The sequence below is a fragment of the Pan troglodytes genome, chromosome 5 (genome assembly GCF_028858775.2).
Source record: "Pan troglodytes isolate AG18354 chromosome 5, NHGRI_mPanTro3-v2.0_pri, whole genome shotgun sequence".
NCBI classification, from domain to species: Eukaryota; Metazoa; Chordata; class Mammalia; order Primates; family Hominidae; genus Pan; species Pan troglodytes.
The window spans coordinates 47,604,073-47,621,383 of record NC_072403.2 but is presented as its reverse complement, the minus strand read 5'-3'; the positions used below and the strand labels follow the sequence as shown (position 1 = coordinate 47,621,383).

Here is a 17,311-nt window from a genome sequence, read left to right as displayed (position 1 = left end):
GAGAAAGAAAACTTGCAAAGAGGTAGAAGTGGATCAGAGGTTCCAAGTCAAGAGCCTCTTTCCCTGTAAGCCTTAGTCCGCGAAACGGGACTACAAATCCCGGCGTGCCTAGCGGGACTGCAGCGAGAACTACGTTTCCCAGTGGGCGCCGCGGCAGAGCGGCTGGGAGGCGGGGCGGGTGCTGCCCTCTGCCGGGCGCGGAGGGAAGTGTGCGTGGAGTGACAGCCGGAGCCCGGGCGCCGGGCGCGGGGCTCGGTGACAGCGGAGGCGGCGGCCCGGGCGGGACGCAGGGAGCGGCCGCGGCGCCGACGGCGGCGGGAAGGGCGGACGGGGCGGGCCTCCCTGGTGGCACGGGGCCGGAGCAGGCCGGGAGCAGGTGGCGGGCACAGCTTGCGGGCCAGGCACCCGAACTTGGGACAAGTTGCCGGAGCCGCGGGGCGCGGGCGGCGGACAGATTGACCTTCAGAGCGAGGTGAGCGGGACCGGGGAGCGAGAGGCGCTAGGAGGGCCCGGGACCCCCGACCCAGGCTCCCTGGCCCCTATCCCGTGGGTCCCAGAGACAGGTGGGCGGGTGGGGGATGCCGGCAGGAGAGGGAAGCAGGACCGTGCGCGCCGCCACCCACCCGCAGTCCGTCCGCCCCCGGGCGCCCAGCGCGTGGCCCGAGCGGCGCTGCCCGCCGAGCCGGGAGCCCCCTCGGCCCCTCCCTTCAGGCGCGGGCCGGGGGCGGCTTCTCCGCGACCTTATGTAACCGGGCGGGAGGGGCCGGGCGGGCATGGGCCTTCCCGGCCCGGAGCTGGGAGTCGAAGGGGCGGGAGGCGTGATGGTGAACTCGCAAGAAGTTTGAGGGACGCGCGGGCCCCGCGCCCACTCCCCCTCCACCGGACACGGCTGGGGCCGGCGATGCCGGAGAGGGGGTCGGAGGTAGGGGAGGTGTGCGGGGGCTGAGTCTGGCCAGGCCAGCGGGGGAGTGGGAGGGCCAGAGCGGCGCCACGCCCCGGGGGCTGGGCTGATGGGGGGGCGGGTGGAAGTACCATCTCTCCCTCCCTTCCCGTCCCTTCCTCCAGCTCGGTCTCTTGAAGAAGCCGCCCCTGGCCCCGTCCCCTCGAGTCCCTGGGCAGTCTCTTTCTCCCCGTGGGTTATTCTATGACCCTGGGGAACACCAACCCCGGAGGGCTCCCTCCGTGCGCCCCGTTGTCTGCCTCCCCCCGGGTTCCCAGCTGCCTGCCCGCCCCCCGAGTTTCCCCCTCCCCCCGTCTCGGTCCCGAATCCCGGAAAACACGCCCCCTTCCCCCCGATCCCCCGAGTCCGTGTCAGTGCTGCCCACCCCTGGGCTGTCCCGACCAGCTCTGGCCCAGCGCGTCCGCTCGCCTCCTGGAAGGGAGCGGGCAGATGCCAGCTCGGCCCCCTCCCCGCGCGGGGTTCCGGCTTCACGCACGGCTGCCCCGAGCTGCTCCGGGCTGCGCGAGCAGGTTCGCGCCGCAGCCGCCTGGCGCGCCCCAGCCCCGCGCCCCGGGTGAGGAAGGGAGGGAGCCCGGGGCGGGGCTTGTCTGCGCGAACCCCGCTGGGCCCAGGCCCCCGCCCTCCGCTCTCCGCCAGCCCCTGGCCGCTGCGCCTTCCCCCGAACCCCCCTCAGCTCCAGCCGTCGTTCTCTCGCCTGTCTGTTCTGGGGAGGGTTCAGCGCGGAGCTTCTGCACTCAACTTGAGCGCAGTTTTTGGCTTAGAGCTCGCTGGGGAAGTGCAGGTTAATTACTGCCCAGCTCCCATCCCCTGCGCTCCCCCCATCCCGAGTGAGGGGCTGCTTCATCCCTCAGGGAAAGGGACAAGACGGATGCAGGCCCCCAGCGACACCTCTGGGGTGTGGCCTCAGGCCCCTGCACCCGCCCTGGCCGAGATTCCATTGGCCCAGACCTGGCACTGTTGGGCAGCTGGGGATGAGGTTGGAGGCTGGTCTCTGGTTTCCTTCTGGGTGGACAGATGCGGATGCGCTCGGTTAGAACGCAGTTCCCAGGGCCACGACTGGGAGACAGTCCTCAGGCCCTCCCCTCAGGGAGCTCACTGTCCGGGGAGGGACAGCCAGCAATAGTTCCTGGCCGGCCAGGAGAGGCAGAGGCAGAGGAAGGGGAAGGGTCAGCTGCCTTGAGGTCCCTGCCTGCTAACCTGACGGTATGCTTTCACCATGCCGGTGACCCCAGCCCCAGGACCACGAGCAACTCGCCTGGCTTCCTTCTTTCCGTCTGCCTCCTGGCCGCGGGGCCCGGAGAGCTGGGAGCCAGAGGGTGTAAATGAAGGGCAGAGCTGTTTGGGTGACTCCGTGCTCTGCTTCTCCCCGAGGGAAGCCAATGGTGCTTACCATTTACAAGGCTTGTTACAGCTGCAGGGTTATTTTGTCCTCTACTCAGCTCTGGGAGGCGGAGCCAAATGGGGACCCAGGTATCTTGGTTCCGGGTGCCCTGGAAGGAGTTCAGGGGATAGGGCAGGGGACACCCTAGGTGGGCACTGAATCTAGGGAGAGCCAACTGGGCTTTTACGGGCTAATGGCCTGGTGACTCACAGTCAGAGGTGGGCAGGGAGTGGGCCAGGGCAGGCAGGAGCCCTTCCAGGGTCCCACGTGCGCTGTCACAGGCCTCCTCAGCCTGTTTCTGGAAAGCAGAGAAGTAGGTGGAAGGGGACTCCCACCCCTCAAGTCTGGCTGCCCTTTGAGGGTCTAGCTCTTGGCCCTGAGCCCTCCTGGGGCTCTGTTTATGGCTGTAATTGCATCATTAGCCAGAGTTAATAGAGTTACTTAGCACCTGCCCCCACAGGGAGTAGCCCAGCCACCCCCTGGGTTCTGTCTCTTCCTTTTCAAAGTCAACTCGGTTTCTGCAGGCAACAGGGGTTTCCCCAACCACAGCTGTCATGAAAACCAGGTTGGGCCTTTGTCCTGGGGATGGAGGGCAGTCAGCACTTGGGGCCCGGCTTGGGGCTGCCCTGGAGATGACCATGGAAATTGGGTTGGCCTCCTCTGATCGGAGGGCGGGAGTTCAGGGTTCCCAGAGCTGCCAGAAATGTTCACATCCCAGGATGCAGTGAACATATATGCATGTACAGTGTGGATCCTCATCTGAGAGGAGGGAGATGAAAACACACCCACCTCACAGGCTGTTGTGAGGACTAAGGGTGCGGCAGTGCCTGGTACATGGTGAGTACATGATGTTGCTTTCTGGGTTGGTGTGGGGTTTGTGTAATGGTTGTGAGTTTGTGTGTGTGGTTAAAGTGTCTAGGAATGTGGGTAGAGATGAACTGTGCATGTGTGTCTATGAGAGTGTAACAATAAAACAAGATTATATTAATAGAATATTCATCTCTTCTTTTATGCTATACTAGAACAATATTATAATAAGATTGATTATACAATAGTTGCCAACATTTATTGTGTGTTTAGAGTGAGGTGGGAATTACTGTTTGCATTACACTTACTTACTCAGAGAGGTTAAGCAAGTCACTTAAAATCACACAGCCTGGAAGTGACAGGATTGGAATTTTAACCTAGGTCCAATTGACTCCAAAGTCTGTGTTCTCAGTCCCTAAAGAAGACCACTTCTTCAAGGGGTTTCCCAGGAGTTCTCTCTTAAAAGGTGGGGGTGTGGTGGTCTGGGGACCTTCTTTTCTCTATCCAGGGTTTCCTGCTCTAAGCAGATCTTTGGGAGGCCTAGGTGGGAGGATTGCTGGAGCTCAGGAGTTCGAGACCAGCCTGGGCAACATAGTGAGACCTGGACTCAATTGAAAAAAGAATTTGTATGAAAAAAATAAAAATAAAAAAGCAGGGTGGGAACTTGCTGAGGCCCCTGTCTGAGCACCATACCTGTTTCCTGGCCTTTCTTCTGAGCTGCCAGCATGGGTGACCAAAGGACCTCCGGCTGGAACCTGTCTTGACTGGCCAGGGAAGGAGACTGGTTCAGGCAAGACTTCCTGGGCTTCTTTGGAAGCCCCAGACACCCAGAAAGGGAGGAGGCATCCTTACTGATGGCCTTCTAGGTGCCCGGCTTTGTGCCATGCACTCCACGTCCATTAACGTACAGTGCAGCCCTCAGCAGGCCCTTGTTTAATCAGATGTGCAGAAGAGGCTGTGGGGATCATTGGGTGAGAATGGGACGGCAGTAAAGTCATAAGAGCACTGGACCAGGAGTCGAGAGACCCCACTGTGCCTCTCACTGGCTGTGTGGCTGGGCAGGTCTCTGCTCTGTTCAGCCTCAGTTTCCATATCTGTGAATCTGGATCATCTGTGGGATTCCCTCCAAAGCGAACCTTCTACAAATCTTTGCCAAAGGCACCAGGGAGGAAGAAAAAGGAAGAGAAAGCAAGGGGTGGTGGGGGTGGGTTGTTAGGGGTGTTTGGAAGATGCTGCAGTCCACAGAATTGAGCTTTAGCTAAAGACTGGTCCTGGTGAAGCAACCAGGAAGTTTTTCTTGGGACAGCCATAAGCCACTATATATTGAGCACTGGACCAGTGTCACCTGGTCAGGGGGTTGTTGAGAACATGGGCTCTGGGGCCAGGCTATGTGGCTTGCACAGCTCTGCCACTTAACACTGTGTGAGTCTCGGCAAGCTGCTTAACCCCACTGTGCCTCAGTTTCCACACCTAAAAAGTGAGGGTTCTTGCAGCACCCACCTACTAGTGCTGTCGTGAGGGCTGAGTATGCCGATATTGATGCACATGTAGTACTTAGAATAGCGCCTAATGAACTGTTATGACTCAGTGAGTTATTTATTTCTCATTCTTAAGTGAGGAAATAGAGGCATGGAGAGCTCTAGGGAAGGAATAAAGACCTATGGGTTGCAAACAGGCCTCCCCATGTGTCTAACGTTCTCTGATGTAATGCTTTACGTGGGGCTTCCCACCACTCTCTGTCCCACCACACCAGCCTCCTCTCCTTGTTGAACAAGACGGTACGGGGGCTTGGCAATGCCTGAGGCATCTCTACCACCCCTGCCCTGCCACTTGGGTTTCCCTGGGTAGCATCTGGCCTGGCCACTGACCATGCACTCCTAGCTGTGGCTGTCCCCTGCTCTCCTATCATCTGTCCCTCCTCCACACTGCACCAGAGATACAGATCCCTTTGGCTGTGATGTCACTGGGGGCAGAGATAAAATCGCAGTGATAGGGTAGGATCTGGGACTTATCATGCCCACAGGAAATGCTTTGCTGTGAAGTGGCAAAGCCATGGGTGAGAGCCAAGAGGAGCAGAGGCAACAGGCAGGGTCATCACCAGCTTTCCTTCCTGGCTCTTCAGTGTGGGCTTAAGGAGGAAAAATGAGGTCTGGCCACCCATCTTTTGTCCAGCTTTCTTATGGGGAGAGCCACCTGGCCCCATAAGATCCAGCACCTGCTTGCCAGGCCATGCAGGCCACCTGGTTGGCTCTTATGCATACAGCGGTGGTCCCAGAGTAAGATGTGGTGCTGTAGGGATTAATCCAGGAATTCCACCAGACTCTCCATCCAGAAACCCATGGCTCATATTCCCTCCTCATAGCCCTTCCTTGCTCCTTCCCTATAAGCAAATCTTTCCCTCCATCAGGGCACACATTTCAGAGAGACCGGGGCACTGTTCCATCTTACTGCAGCCTGGGTATTATGATCACCTGCAGAACTCTTAGACAACACCATTGCATCTGAATCTCTTGGGGAGGGGCCTAGGCATCTTTATTTAATATTTTTTTTTCTGGGATGATTCCGATGCCCTTTCTCTAGGGCAGTGGTTCTCAAATTTGGGCATGCATGAGAACTCCCTGGAGGAATTGTTTAAACACAGATGCTGGGCCCCTCCCGGTATTTCTGCAAATTCCATGTGGTCTAGAATTTGAATTTCTGACAAGTCCTCTATTGATGCTAATGCTGCTGGTCCCCAGAGCACACCTGGAAAACCACTGCCTTCGGGTCCTGCCACTTTGCAGCTACCCAGGTGAGAGCCGTCCTTCTCCTGGGTTCTGTGTCTCTGACTTTGGGCCTGGTAGGCCTGTCCCCTTTTGAAGGCAGGTCGCCAGGGGCATGGACCACTTCTGAGAAAATTTGGTGTCCCCTCTACAGTCAGTCCTTCCCATTTCTCCACCTGTCCCCACCTCCCATGAAACTGTCCACTGTTCGGCCTTGCAGCTCTTGGTCCCACTCTCTGGGACAAGTGCTTAAAACTGTGCACTGGTTGATGAAGGCAGGGTGAGGCGGACAAACAAGGATGGCACTAGCTGAGGGGCCTCAGAACATGCGTCAGGGTCTGAAGCTGCTGTGAAGGTGCTTGGAGCTAAAGTAGCATTATTGCAATAATTGGGGAGGTGTTCAGAGAGGACCCTCACTTTGTTGAAGGGAGGCTCTTAAAATACTTCCTGTTATTTCACTTTCCCACCCTATGGAGGGCAAGTATTTGATTCCAGCTTGAATCGCAGTTGTTGTTAACAATAAAAATGATACAGACACACACAGAAATAAGCTGTTCCCTTTTCCTTTCCTCTCCCAACCAGAGATGTAGGGAGGGTAGGGGGAGGGTCCCTGCTGGAGGTAGTGGAGTCTCTGTCATCTTCTAGGTGGTCCTGGGCCTTGAGAGAGTGGATGGTTGGGAGAGCCTGGGGGCTGGCCCCTGGGGGCAGGGGTGTGGAGTTGTTTGTGGAAACTGGAGGGATTTGGGGTGAAGCCTGGTAGGAGGTGAGAAGAGGTGGCAGGTCCCACAGCCCTGCTGCAGGGGAGGCGAGGCGGGGCCGGGAGTGGGGGCGAAATTGGTGTCTGAGCCCGCCAGTCCTCAGGTGACTGGGCACAGGGGTTTGGTGTGTTTTGGTCCATGCCGTACCCCTAGCACCTAGAAGAGAGCCTCATATATAGTGGCTGCTCAATAAATCTTTGTGGAATGGATGAGAGAATGGGATTGAGCCCCCATTGTGTGCCCAGAAATGCAGACACCAAAAAAATGCTCTGTCTACCGTCTCTACCCTGCAGGTGCTTCACCAGCTAACACCCAGGGGCCTCGCCCACAGGTCCACAAGGTGCTGAGCCCTCTACCTCTGCCCTGTCTCCCTCCCCGCACAGTGATCCAGGCCCAGCCTCCTTCTGGTGTGGGGCTCACAGTCTGTTCCTCCCCACAGAGAGTCTGCCAGCACCTCCCCCAACCCCCCCTCCCCGAGTTCTACCAGTGGGTCTGTGGGGTGGGGCTCCGGTTTGTTTTCTCCTGTTTGCCAAGGGAAGTCACAGCCTGTCCTTTGCCTTGTTTATAATTGCTTTGAGGACAGCACCTGCCGCGGCCCCCCACAGTCCCTGAGGGGTGCAGAGTGGCCAGGAGGTGACACACTATACTGTCCACCCCCTGCCACCTCTTGTCCCCTCCCAGCTCTAGCCAGGTGCACTTTCTGCTGCCTTGCCAGGACGGCGCTGGCTGGCCTTGCTTTGGGGCTAATTGGAGCCATAGAGCTGGGGGTGTCAGAGGGCAGCTGGCGCTGCCCCCATGTTGTCAAGAGGAGGGGATCGAGGCCCAGGGATTCAGCAGCACAAGGCCTTCAGTGTCAACAGGCATGTACTGAGCACATCAGAGGTACCTGGCACTGGGCTGGCCAAGCAGGGCGGGTGGGAACAAGATCACAGCTTCTCCCGCAAGGTGCCGATGTCCTAGCCAGGGAATCTTAGTAACCACAGAGGGCAGAGAGGAGCAGAATGCGAGAAGCTAGTATAGACTAATGTACTAAACAACATAAGCGCGGTGATACCTGCCCTTTGCCCTGAAGAGCATTCTCCTTGGGCCTCTTGCTGGCACAGAGACCTTGACTCAGCGTGGTTTAGGCCCTCAGCCCTTTCCACCCTCTGGGCCCCAGGAAGGGCAACTCTACTGCTCCCTGGGCCCTCTCACCTGGGGGTCACCTCTGCAGGCTCCGTTCTGGACAAGTCCTTCCTTCCAGGAGGACTAGAGGCTGCTGGAGCCTTTGAAAGGAGGCTCTGAGCCACCCACCTGCCACTTGGAAGCTCTGGGGCCAAGGGGAGATGTGGTGCTGGATCAGGGCCGACAGCTCAGGCCTTCTTGGACCTGCCTGTGACTGAGCCTCCATGCTTGGGCCTGGAACCTGGGGGCAGTGCCTCTGTTCCTCCCACCTCCAGAACCTTCTTTTTTGTTTGTTTGCAGACAGGGTCTCTCTGTGTTGCCCAGGCTGGAGTGCAGTGGCACAATCATGGCTCACTATAGCCTCAACCTTCTGGGCTCAAGCAATCCTCTTACCTTAGCTTCCCAAGTAGCTGGGCCCAGAGGCACGTGCCACTACACCTGGCTAATTTTTAAAATTTTTTGTAGAGATGGGGTCTCACCATGTTGCCCAGGCTGGTCTCAAACTCCTGGGCTCAAGTGATCCACCCGCCTCGGCCTCCCAAAGTGTTAAGATTACAGGCGTGAGCCACCTTGCCTGGCCACAAGCCTTTTTTCTCCCCTCCACCCTCCACCACCCTCTGAGCCTCCATCTAGTTCCACAGCATCTGCAGCCTTGGACTATCTCTCTCTCTCCTGCTCTTTGTCTCCCCTTCTCTCCTTCCTCTTTATTTCCTTTTCTGCCACCTTCCTTCTTTTGATGTGTTCAAAGGATGACCAGGGCCCGCCCCACCAGTACCTTTCTCACAGTCAGCCTCCAAGTCCTGCTGTCAGGGGCCCAGAGGAATGGTCCACGGTAGGGTGAGGTGGCTGCGAAGGTGCCCAGCCTGACGCAACCCCCTACCCATGGCCAGGAAGGGGTGTGTGGTGGCTGGGACATCCTGGGCGGGGTGGCGGGTGAAAGAGGCTATGGTAGTCGGCTCCTGTGGGTTGAGGGGCAGCCAGCAGCCTGGGCCAACTGGGGGAAGGGACCCTCCCTAGACAGCCCCAAGCATTATCACTACTCCAGACCTGTGCCTAACTATAGGTTGTCATCCACTTCTTTGGATCTAATTATAGTGTTTTGCAAAACTAGGTATGGGAAGAAAATACTGTATCTATTTACTTATATCTCATTCTTTTCTTTCTTTTAAAATTGTGAAATATAGCATAGTTGCTTAAAAAAGCATAAACATACACATATAATGTAGTAAATAATTATAAAAGTGAACCCCTGGCTGCTTGCGGTGGCTCACGCCTGTAATCCCAGCACTTTGTGAGGCTAAGGCAGGCAGATCACGAGGTCAGGGGTTTGAGACCAGCCTGGCCAACATGGTGAAACCCCGTCTCTACTAAAAATACAAAAATTAGCCAGGTGTTGTGGCACGCACCTGTAATTCCAGCTTGGGAGGCTAAGGCAGGAGAATCGCTTGAACCCGGGAGGTGGAGGTTGCAGTGAGCCAAGATCGTATCAATGCACTCCAGCCTGGGCGACAGAGCAAGACTCCATCTAAAGAAAAAAAAAGTGAACCCCTAGGCAACCATCACCCAGGTGAATAAACAACAGAATGTAGCTTGTACGCCAAAATCAACTCATGTGCCCTCCACCCCCAGAGGTAATCACTATCCTGACTGTACGATAATCAGCTCCTTGCCTCTTTTATCATGTAACCACCTATGTCTGCATCCCTTAGCTGAGTTTAGTTTTGCCTGATGCTGAATTTAATACAGATGGAATGGCGCTGGACATGTTCTTTTACGTCAGGCTTTTCCCACCCAACAGTGTATTTGTGAGTCACTTATGTTGTGTATAGCCGTAGTCTGTTAATTTTCTTTCTTTTCTTTTTATTATTTATTTATTTTTGAGATGGAGTCTGCTCTGTTGCCCAGGCTAGAGTGCAGTGGCGCAATCTCAGCTCACTGCAACCTCCACCTCCCCAGCTCAAGCGATTCTCCTACCTCGGCCTCCCAAAGTGCCAGGATTGCAGGCGTGAGCCACCAGGCCTGGCCTTTAATGTATATTTCAACTTCAGTAAATATTTTATTAAGTGGTTGTACTACTTTACTCCTTGCTAGTGGCCCATAGAGTTCCTGTTGCTCCTTAGCCTTATCAACACTTGGTCTTGTTAGACAGTTTAATTTCTGCCATGATGGTGAGTGTGTAACATGTCTCATCCTGGTGTATTGCATTTTCATTCTCATTTTTAAAATATATAATTTTGGGGTATGTTTGCTGACATCTATAATATATTCATGCATTGGGGTATATATAAGCAGTTTATAAGGAAAGAAGCATATATTGAGAGTGCTCAAAAGTTTTTACTGATAGGAATATATGATCAAAACGGTTGAAAGATCAGGGTAATATTGAATGCCAGGAAGGGGGTTGGCATGTAGCTTGGGAGTTGGAAGGTGATATTGGTCTTGTGGGGAGACCCCCTAAGTGGCAGTGCCTGCTGGGGCTAAGAAGCCTCTTCCCAGAGGGTACTGAACCACAGAGTACCCACCACCCTTCAGGCCCTCTTGCCTAGCACATCTGGTGGGGGAGAGGGGGAGACTCTCAGGCTAGAGCCCTCAGCAGGTGTACCGTTCAATTTGGAATTGGCAGGTGCCCATCTTTTAGGTGCTTCTAGGGCAGTAGTTCTCCACTAGGGGTGATTTTGTCCCCCTAGGGGACATTTGCCAATGTCTGATGATATTGGCCAGGGATACCACTAAACATCTTAAAATGCACAGGACAGCCCCTGTAACTAATTACCTGGCCCTGAGTGTCTGGTGTTGAGGTTGAGAAACTCTGATCTAGGAAAAGAGCCAGGAAACAGATTTGCCACAAACTTGCTGCATGGCCTCGAGGAAGTCACTTAAGTGATTTGAGCCTCAGCCTCCTTGGAATCTGAAAAATGGGTAGCAAGCGTTGCTGCCCTTCCCCTTCATGGGGCTCTTGTCAGGATGGGGGAGATGGTGAATGTACAGGCATTTTGGGGGAGGCTTCCCTGCAAAGGGGCCTTGTGGCTGTTGCGTTCCAGTAGAGCCAGGCCTTTTCAGCACTGGCCCTTCTTCCTTGACTGTGTTCCCTGTCCACCAAGCTGGAGGCATCAGGTGACCGCTGTGAACCTCAGTCCTGGTTCGTGCTGCTGCAGGGGCTGTGAGGCGCTTCCCCCACAGTCCCTGCGGGCCCCAGCCTTTTGATGAGGGCTGCAGAAACGAGGGGTTCTCTGGGAGCCTTGGGGCCCAGGACAAAAACATTTCCAACTTTGTCCTTAGCTGGATGGGAGTCCAAGGTTGTGGGGGCGATAAGAGGTATTTATCATGTTCCTTATCTGAGGCCCCATTGCAGGTCTTGGGCAGCAAGGGGTGGGAGCCAGAGGTCCTCCCTGGGGGCTCTGCACACCCAGGCCTGGCTCCTACTCATCCTTTGTGTCCTTCCAGAATTTGCCAGCCCAGGGAGGACCAGGGTTGGACCAGAGTCTGGGTCCATCCTCCCTGGGCCTCTCTGGCCTCACTGTTCTGGGCTTCCCTCACATTGCTGGCATCTCCTGCCTTCTCCAGGAGCCACGGCCTGCCTCATCTCCTCTCTGCTGCCCGCTTCCTTCCTGAAACCTGCACTCACGAAAGGGCCGAGTAAACTCATCCACCCTGAGACGCAGACGACCGATAATAGCTTAACCTTTCTTAATACAGGGTATTTGCTTATCAAAGATGGGAATCCCTTGGCCACCAGAAAGAAGCACTAAGTGAAATCTCTTCCCGGTCTCTTTGGCAGGCTGCTAAAAAAGTGCTGGGGGGCTGAGGAACCATTGAACTTGCATGTGTATCAAGAACAGTTTCTGCACAAGTGAAAAGTGTGCGGTGGTGTGGATCTTCCCAGAGCTGCCCAGGGCTCTGCTTGATCTCAGGCTCCATTTCAAGGTGGGCTGTAGTACGGCCTCGACCTGGGTGTCTGGAGGCCCTGGGAAGGCCCAAGGCCAAGACTGCAGGTGTATGGCCAGTCAGGAAGATGGTGAGCTGTGGGGCTTCTGGCTAGAAGGACACATGTCTCTAGGAAGCAGGGCTGGGGTTAGGGTTAGGCCCACCCTGGACCTGGTGGGATTGGGACTCTGGCGAAATTCTTGCTGCTCTGTGTCTCTCCATCTGCCTAGGGCCCTCTGAGGTCAGGCTGGGGTCAGGGCGGCCATGAGAGGCCTCCTGTGGGAGGACCGAGGAGCGCTGTGGGCGCCTGGAGCCGGGCGGGTGAGATTGAAGCAGTCTGTGTTGGGTAGGCTGCGGTGTGTGACTGTGCCGTCGGGGCGCAGTTCCCTCTGTGCTGTGAGTAATCCTCGGCCGCATTTGCAGCTCCCAGGGGATTGTGCAACTTCCTCTCCGGCTGAGGTGCAGGGGGCTGGGTGAGAAACAGCAGCCGCCGGGGAAATGAGGAAACTGAGCCCGGCCCTGGGGCTGGGGTGCGGCCCTGGGCTCCGGCCCCTGGAGGAGCTGAGCATTCCAGGGGCCTCCTTCCAGGGGGCTGCCCTCTCGAAGGTATGAGAGCACACACGTGCATGTGTGTGTGTGTGTGTGCATGTGTGTGAGCATGTGTGTGAATGTGTGTCCATGTGTGTTAGCCTGTGTGCATCTGTGTGAGTGTATGTGCATGTGTGTGGTGTCTTTGGGGAGGTGGGTGGGTAGGGATGAGGCCCCTCAGGCTGCACTGGCATTGGGATGTCTTTGGGGAGGGGTGGGGGTCTCTGAGCATGGCCAAGGCTGGGGTGAGGGAAAGAATGGGGAAGAAGGTGGCCAAGCTCTGGAGTGCAGGTTGGACAGCGTGGAAAATCAGGAGTCAGCCAGAGTTGTGCTTCAGTTTCCTCATCTCTCCAGGCTTATTTCAAGGGTCAAGTGAGAAGGTCATGGGCAGGATGTGCTTAGCATGTCACCGGCCAGGCCACAGTGAATACCCATTTACATTAGGGGCTAGGAGCATATGCTCTACATCCACCTGCTTGAATCCTGGCCCTGTCATTTTGCAGTTTCATGATGCTGGCAAGTTACCCTCCTCTGCTTCCTCATCTGTAACATGGAGATGACAGTTATAGTGCCCACCTTGTGAGTTCTGAAGAGTAAAAGACTTTACTCACATAAAGTGCTCAGAATAGAGCCAGCCTCCCACTAAGTGCCTGCACAGGTTAACACTTCACCAGGACATAGCATGTTTGTGTGCAGATGGCAAAAAACTGCCCAGGGCTCCTGACGATCATTTTTGATGGTGGAAGTTTGAGCTGGAACTGAGATTGATAGTAAGAGCTCATGTTTACCTGGCCTTATTCCATGTCAGGTACTGTGCCCAGTGATTCACCTGTACCAGCCCCTTCACCCTCAGTCACCCCATGAGGGGGATGCTGCTATCATTCCCATTTTGCAGATGGGGACATGTAGGCCCAGGGGCTAGAGTGACTTGCTCCAGGGCAGCTACATCAGTGAGGGAGAATGGCAGAATGGTCCACTCAGCCCACAGGTGGGCCCCTCACCCACACCCCTGCCCCTTTTCTGGGTTCCAATAGAAGTATGGGAGAGGAGGAGGATGGAGGGTCTGCTGGGAGGGGTGTGAGGGCTGGCCTTGCAGCCTGTGGGCTCTGGCCAGGGAGCCCTTTCTTTTCTCTGTGCCATCCCCAATTAAGTAATCAAAGTAACCCACAGCTATAAAGAGTTAAATTAATATAGGGAATGGAGCCAGGTGCGGTGGCTCACGCCTGTAATCCCAGCACTTTGGGAGGCCAAGGTGGGCGGGTCCCCTGAGGTCAGGAGTTTGAGACCAGCCTGGCCAACATGGTGAAACCCCGTCCGTACTAAAATACAAAAAATTAGCTGGGCGTGGTGGCATGTGCCTGTAATCCCAGCTACTTGGGTGGCTGAAGCAGGAGAATCGCTTGAACCCAGGAGGCGGAGGGGTTCAATGAGCCTAGATTGCACCACTGCACTCCAGCCTGAACGACGGAGGGAGACTCTGCCTTAATAATAATCATAATAATAATAATAATATAAGGAATGGTTTATTAGTAGTTGGAGTTGGAAGAGACTTCCTAGGAGAGTGAGCTCCCTGCCAGTGTGTAGTCTTGAGAGAGCAGTTGAAGGCCACTCATCTGTGGGCATGAGGGTGCAGTGGTTCTGAATCTGGCTTCAGATTCACACAGGCCTGGTTTTCAGCTCTGTCTGAGCCAGTTACTGTTTGGCCTCAGGCCTCAGTTTCACCACATTTAAAATGGGGGTGATAGCAGTTCCTATCTCCTAGGGTGATGGTGAGGATGAAATAAGACACCATAGTAAAATGCTTAGCACAGGTCTGGCCTGGAGTAAGTGTCTGACAGATGGATGCCATTATTAGGCACCTGTTGTAGAGAGGGCCACGCGCCAGGCAGATAGTTGGGCTGCACAGATATTTTTGGAGGGAGGTTTTTCAAATTGTGGATCAGGGCCACTAATTGGACCCTACTTCAGCCATGAAATCAGTTTGGTGGGTCTCCATGAATTTTTTTTTAATGAAAAAGAAGAGACTAGAAAATATTCAAGTGTATTACTCAGTATCAGTAAGCATTGTTGTGTAGAACATGTTTTGTGTGTGTGTGTGTTTGTGTGTATGTGTGCCTAGTGTCAAATAAAGTATATTTTTCTGTGAGCCATGGTCCAAAACTTTGGCGCCACTGCATTAGAGATTCTGTCCCTCCTGTGCCATGTTTATAGAGCACCTACTGAATATAAGGCGCAGCAGCAGTGCTATGGCCAGGGTGCCTGTCCTCAGCAAACGTCATGGTCTGACTGGAGAATCAGGGCCCAGTTCTTAGCAAGGTGGTTACCAAGACTGTGGGTCAGCAGGGGAGGGAGCAGAGTGGTCAGAGAGGGATTCCTGGGTGATGACCCTGTGTCAGGTGGGGACGATGAGAGGGGGTGATGCCTGGGGTGAATGGTTGGCCTGGGTCCTGGGGGCTGGGGCTGGGGGCTGGAGAGCTACCTGGAAAGGTGGGAGGCTGCCGTCAGTGGAAGGCTGCAGGGTCAGGCCTGGCAGGAGCTGCCCATGCTCGCTGGAACAGGGGGTTGGGTGGAGGTTGGGGGCTCAGGATTATTCAAGAACATTACATTTATTGTGTACTTTATTTCTATGATTATTACATTGTAATATATGATGGAATAATTATATATGGGTGAGGGCTGTGCCAGTCTCCCTGGCTGGGGTGGGGTGGGGTAGAGAAGGACTCGGCCTTACTGATGCCCCCTCCCCCAGCTTGCAGGATCTGTAGTCACTATGGGTGAGACCCACGTGGGCCTGGCCTGCAACCTGGCTCTCAGCTTGAGCCCTATCCAGAAGCCAGAAGACTTCCCACTATTTAGATCCCTGCCCTGGCAAGTGCTTGGCCTAGTCAGGACCTCAGTTTCTCCATCTGTAAAGGAGGCACACTGTCCCCTGAGCAGCCATCCTCCTGGGTGGTGATGCCCATCTTGTGACCTATTGTGGATGAACCGGCTGCAGGAAGTGTGAAGAGCTCTGGGTGGGTTATGATTGTCGTCTTTAAGGCTGGGAGGATTGGGGAAGGTCATGAGGACATCAGCTGCCTGTCTGGAGAGCCCCTGGCCTCCCTACCCTGTGACCTAGGGCAGTGGGAGGAGAAGCCTGTGACCCATGGCAGGCTGGGGATATCCCCAGCTTTGAGTGCAGGCAGCCCAGTAGGGGTCTCAGATGATGAGACCCAGATCTGGCCTAAATCTGGGAACCCCCAACCTCTAAAGCTCCACTCTTCATTGAGTACCCCAGGAGTCCCAGCTTGAGGGGCTGTGGTGGCAGGTGGAGAGGCAGTAACCTAGGACTGATTGGCAGGGGCCAGTTTCCAGGAGGCTGTGGGTGGCTTCCAACCCACTGAGCACAGAGCCCAGAGGCTCAGGCATGAGCTCCCACAGTAGAATGTGGTGTTTAATGACAGGTCACATATATTGGCACTCCTGTGTGCCAGCGCTGTGCTAAGCACTTTTATATATTTGCAAACTTTATACAACAACCAAATGCAGGTCTTTTTATTATCCCATTTTACAGGGATAATAAAATGGGCCTCAGGAAGCTGAGGCCCAGAGAGGTTAAATCTCTCACCCAAGGTTACCTAGCTAGTAAATGGGAGAGCTGGCCTGAGGGCCTGAGTTCTGGATTCGGGATACTAGAGTTCAAATCTGGGTAGTGCCACTTTCTAGCTGTGGGTCCTCAAACAGTGACTGAATCTCTCTGACCATTGGTTTCTTCCTCTGTGCCTTCCTCAAAGGGTTGTTGTGAGAGCTATGTGAGATGAAGACTGAGAAGTACATAGTACACAATAAGGGCCGAATAAATGGGACCTGCTGCATGACCTGCATGCCAGTAACTGCCGTGTGACCCTGGGCCGGGTGTCTGGCCTCCTAGGTCTCAGTCTCCTCAGTTGTGTGACACAGGGCACTGACCCCTTCCTTGCTCCTCTCAATAGGGTTGTTGAGGATGTTGGATGGGTCCTGAAGGAGACCTTCAGTGAAATAGAAGTGGTAGACCAGCGGTCCCCAACCTTTTTGGCACCAGGGACTGGTTTCGTGGAAGACAGTTTTTCCATGGATGGATGGCAGGGGAGGGTTTCAGGATCATTCAAGAGCATTACATTTATTGTGCACTTTATTTCTATTATTATTACATTGTAATATATGATGAAATAATTATACAACTCACCATAATGTACAATTGGTGGGAGCCCTGAGCTTGTTTTCCTGCCACTAGACGGTCCCATCTGGGGGTGATGGGAGACAGTGACACGTCATCAGGCACTAGATTCTCCTAAGGAGCATGCAACCTAGATCCCTCACATGCACAATGCACAAGAGGGTTTGCACTCCTATGAGAATCCAGTGCCACTGCTGATCTGACAGGAGGTGGAGCTCAGGTGGTAATGTGAGCAATGGGGAGTGGCTGCAAATATAGATGAAGCTTCGCTCACCTGCCTGCCTGCCCACCACTCACCTCCTGCTGTGTGGTCTGGTTCCTAACCGGCCATGGATTAGTATGGGTCTATGGCCTGGGGATTGGGGACCCCTGTGCTAGACTACTTGAATCTCCAGAGCTGTCAGGAATTCTTTAGGGTTTGCAGCTAACTGCAGGTCCCAACGGATTGTGTTTGGGCCTGCTTCAGGCTTTCATGTTTCCTGTTGGCCCCTGCAGGCATTTGAGTTGGTGGCTCCAAATCTATTCCAGGGTTTCCCAAGATGTTTTCTGTGGAAAGGTTTAGAGGTCAAGCAGGCACAGGAGACTGTAAGTCAAAGAAAAAAAAAAAAAAGAAAAATAGGGGTTGGGGGAATGGGGAGATGATAGTCAAAGGGTACAAAACCTCAAACAGGGGGAATAAGTTTTTTCCTTGAGATATATTGTACGGCATGGTGAATATAGTAAATAGTAATTATTGTATATTTCAAAATCATTTAAGAGTTAATTTTAAAT

At 54.6% G+C, this 17,311-nt stretch overlaps 1 protein-coding gene across 8 annotated transcripts in view; it reads left to right on the top strand.

The window, feature by feature from the left end:
* Positions 1–213: 213 nt before the first annotated feature.
* The window catches only part of TFEB (transcription factor EB), a 51,805-nt gene continuing 34,707 nt past the window's right edge, over positions 214–17,311 (top strand). The window contains exons 1-2 of one of the 8 annotated variants that reach the window (XM_063813022.1): positions 1,633–1,742; positions 3,061–3,179. The gene's annotated coding sequence lies outside the window, so the exon portion shown is untranslated. Of the gene's footprint in view, positions 473–1,632; positions 1,743–1,910; positions 3,180–12,091; positions 12,364–17,311 lie in introns of those variants that run through there. The other 7 variants (XM_063813021.1, XM_063813023.1, XM_016955453.4 and 4 more) reach the window with 7 other exon arrangements.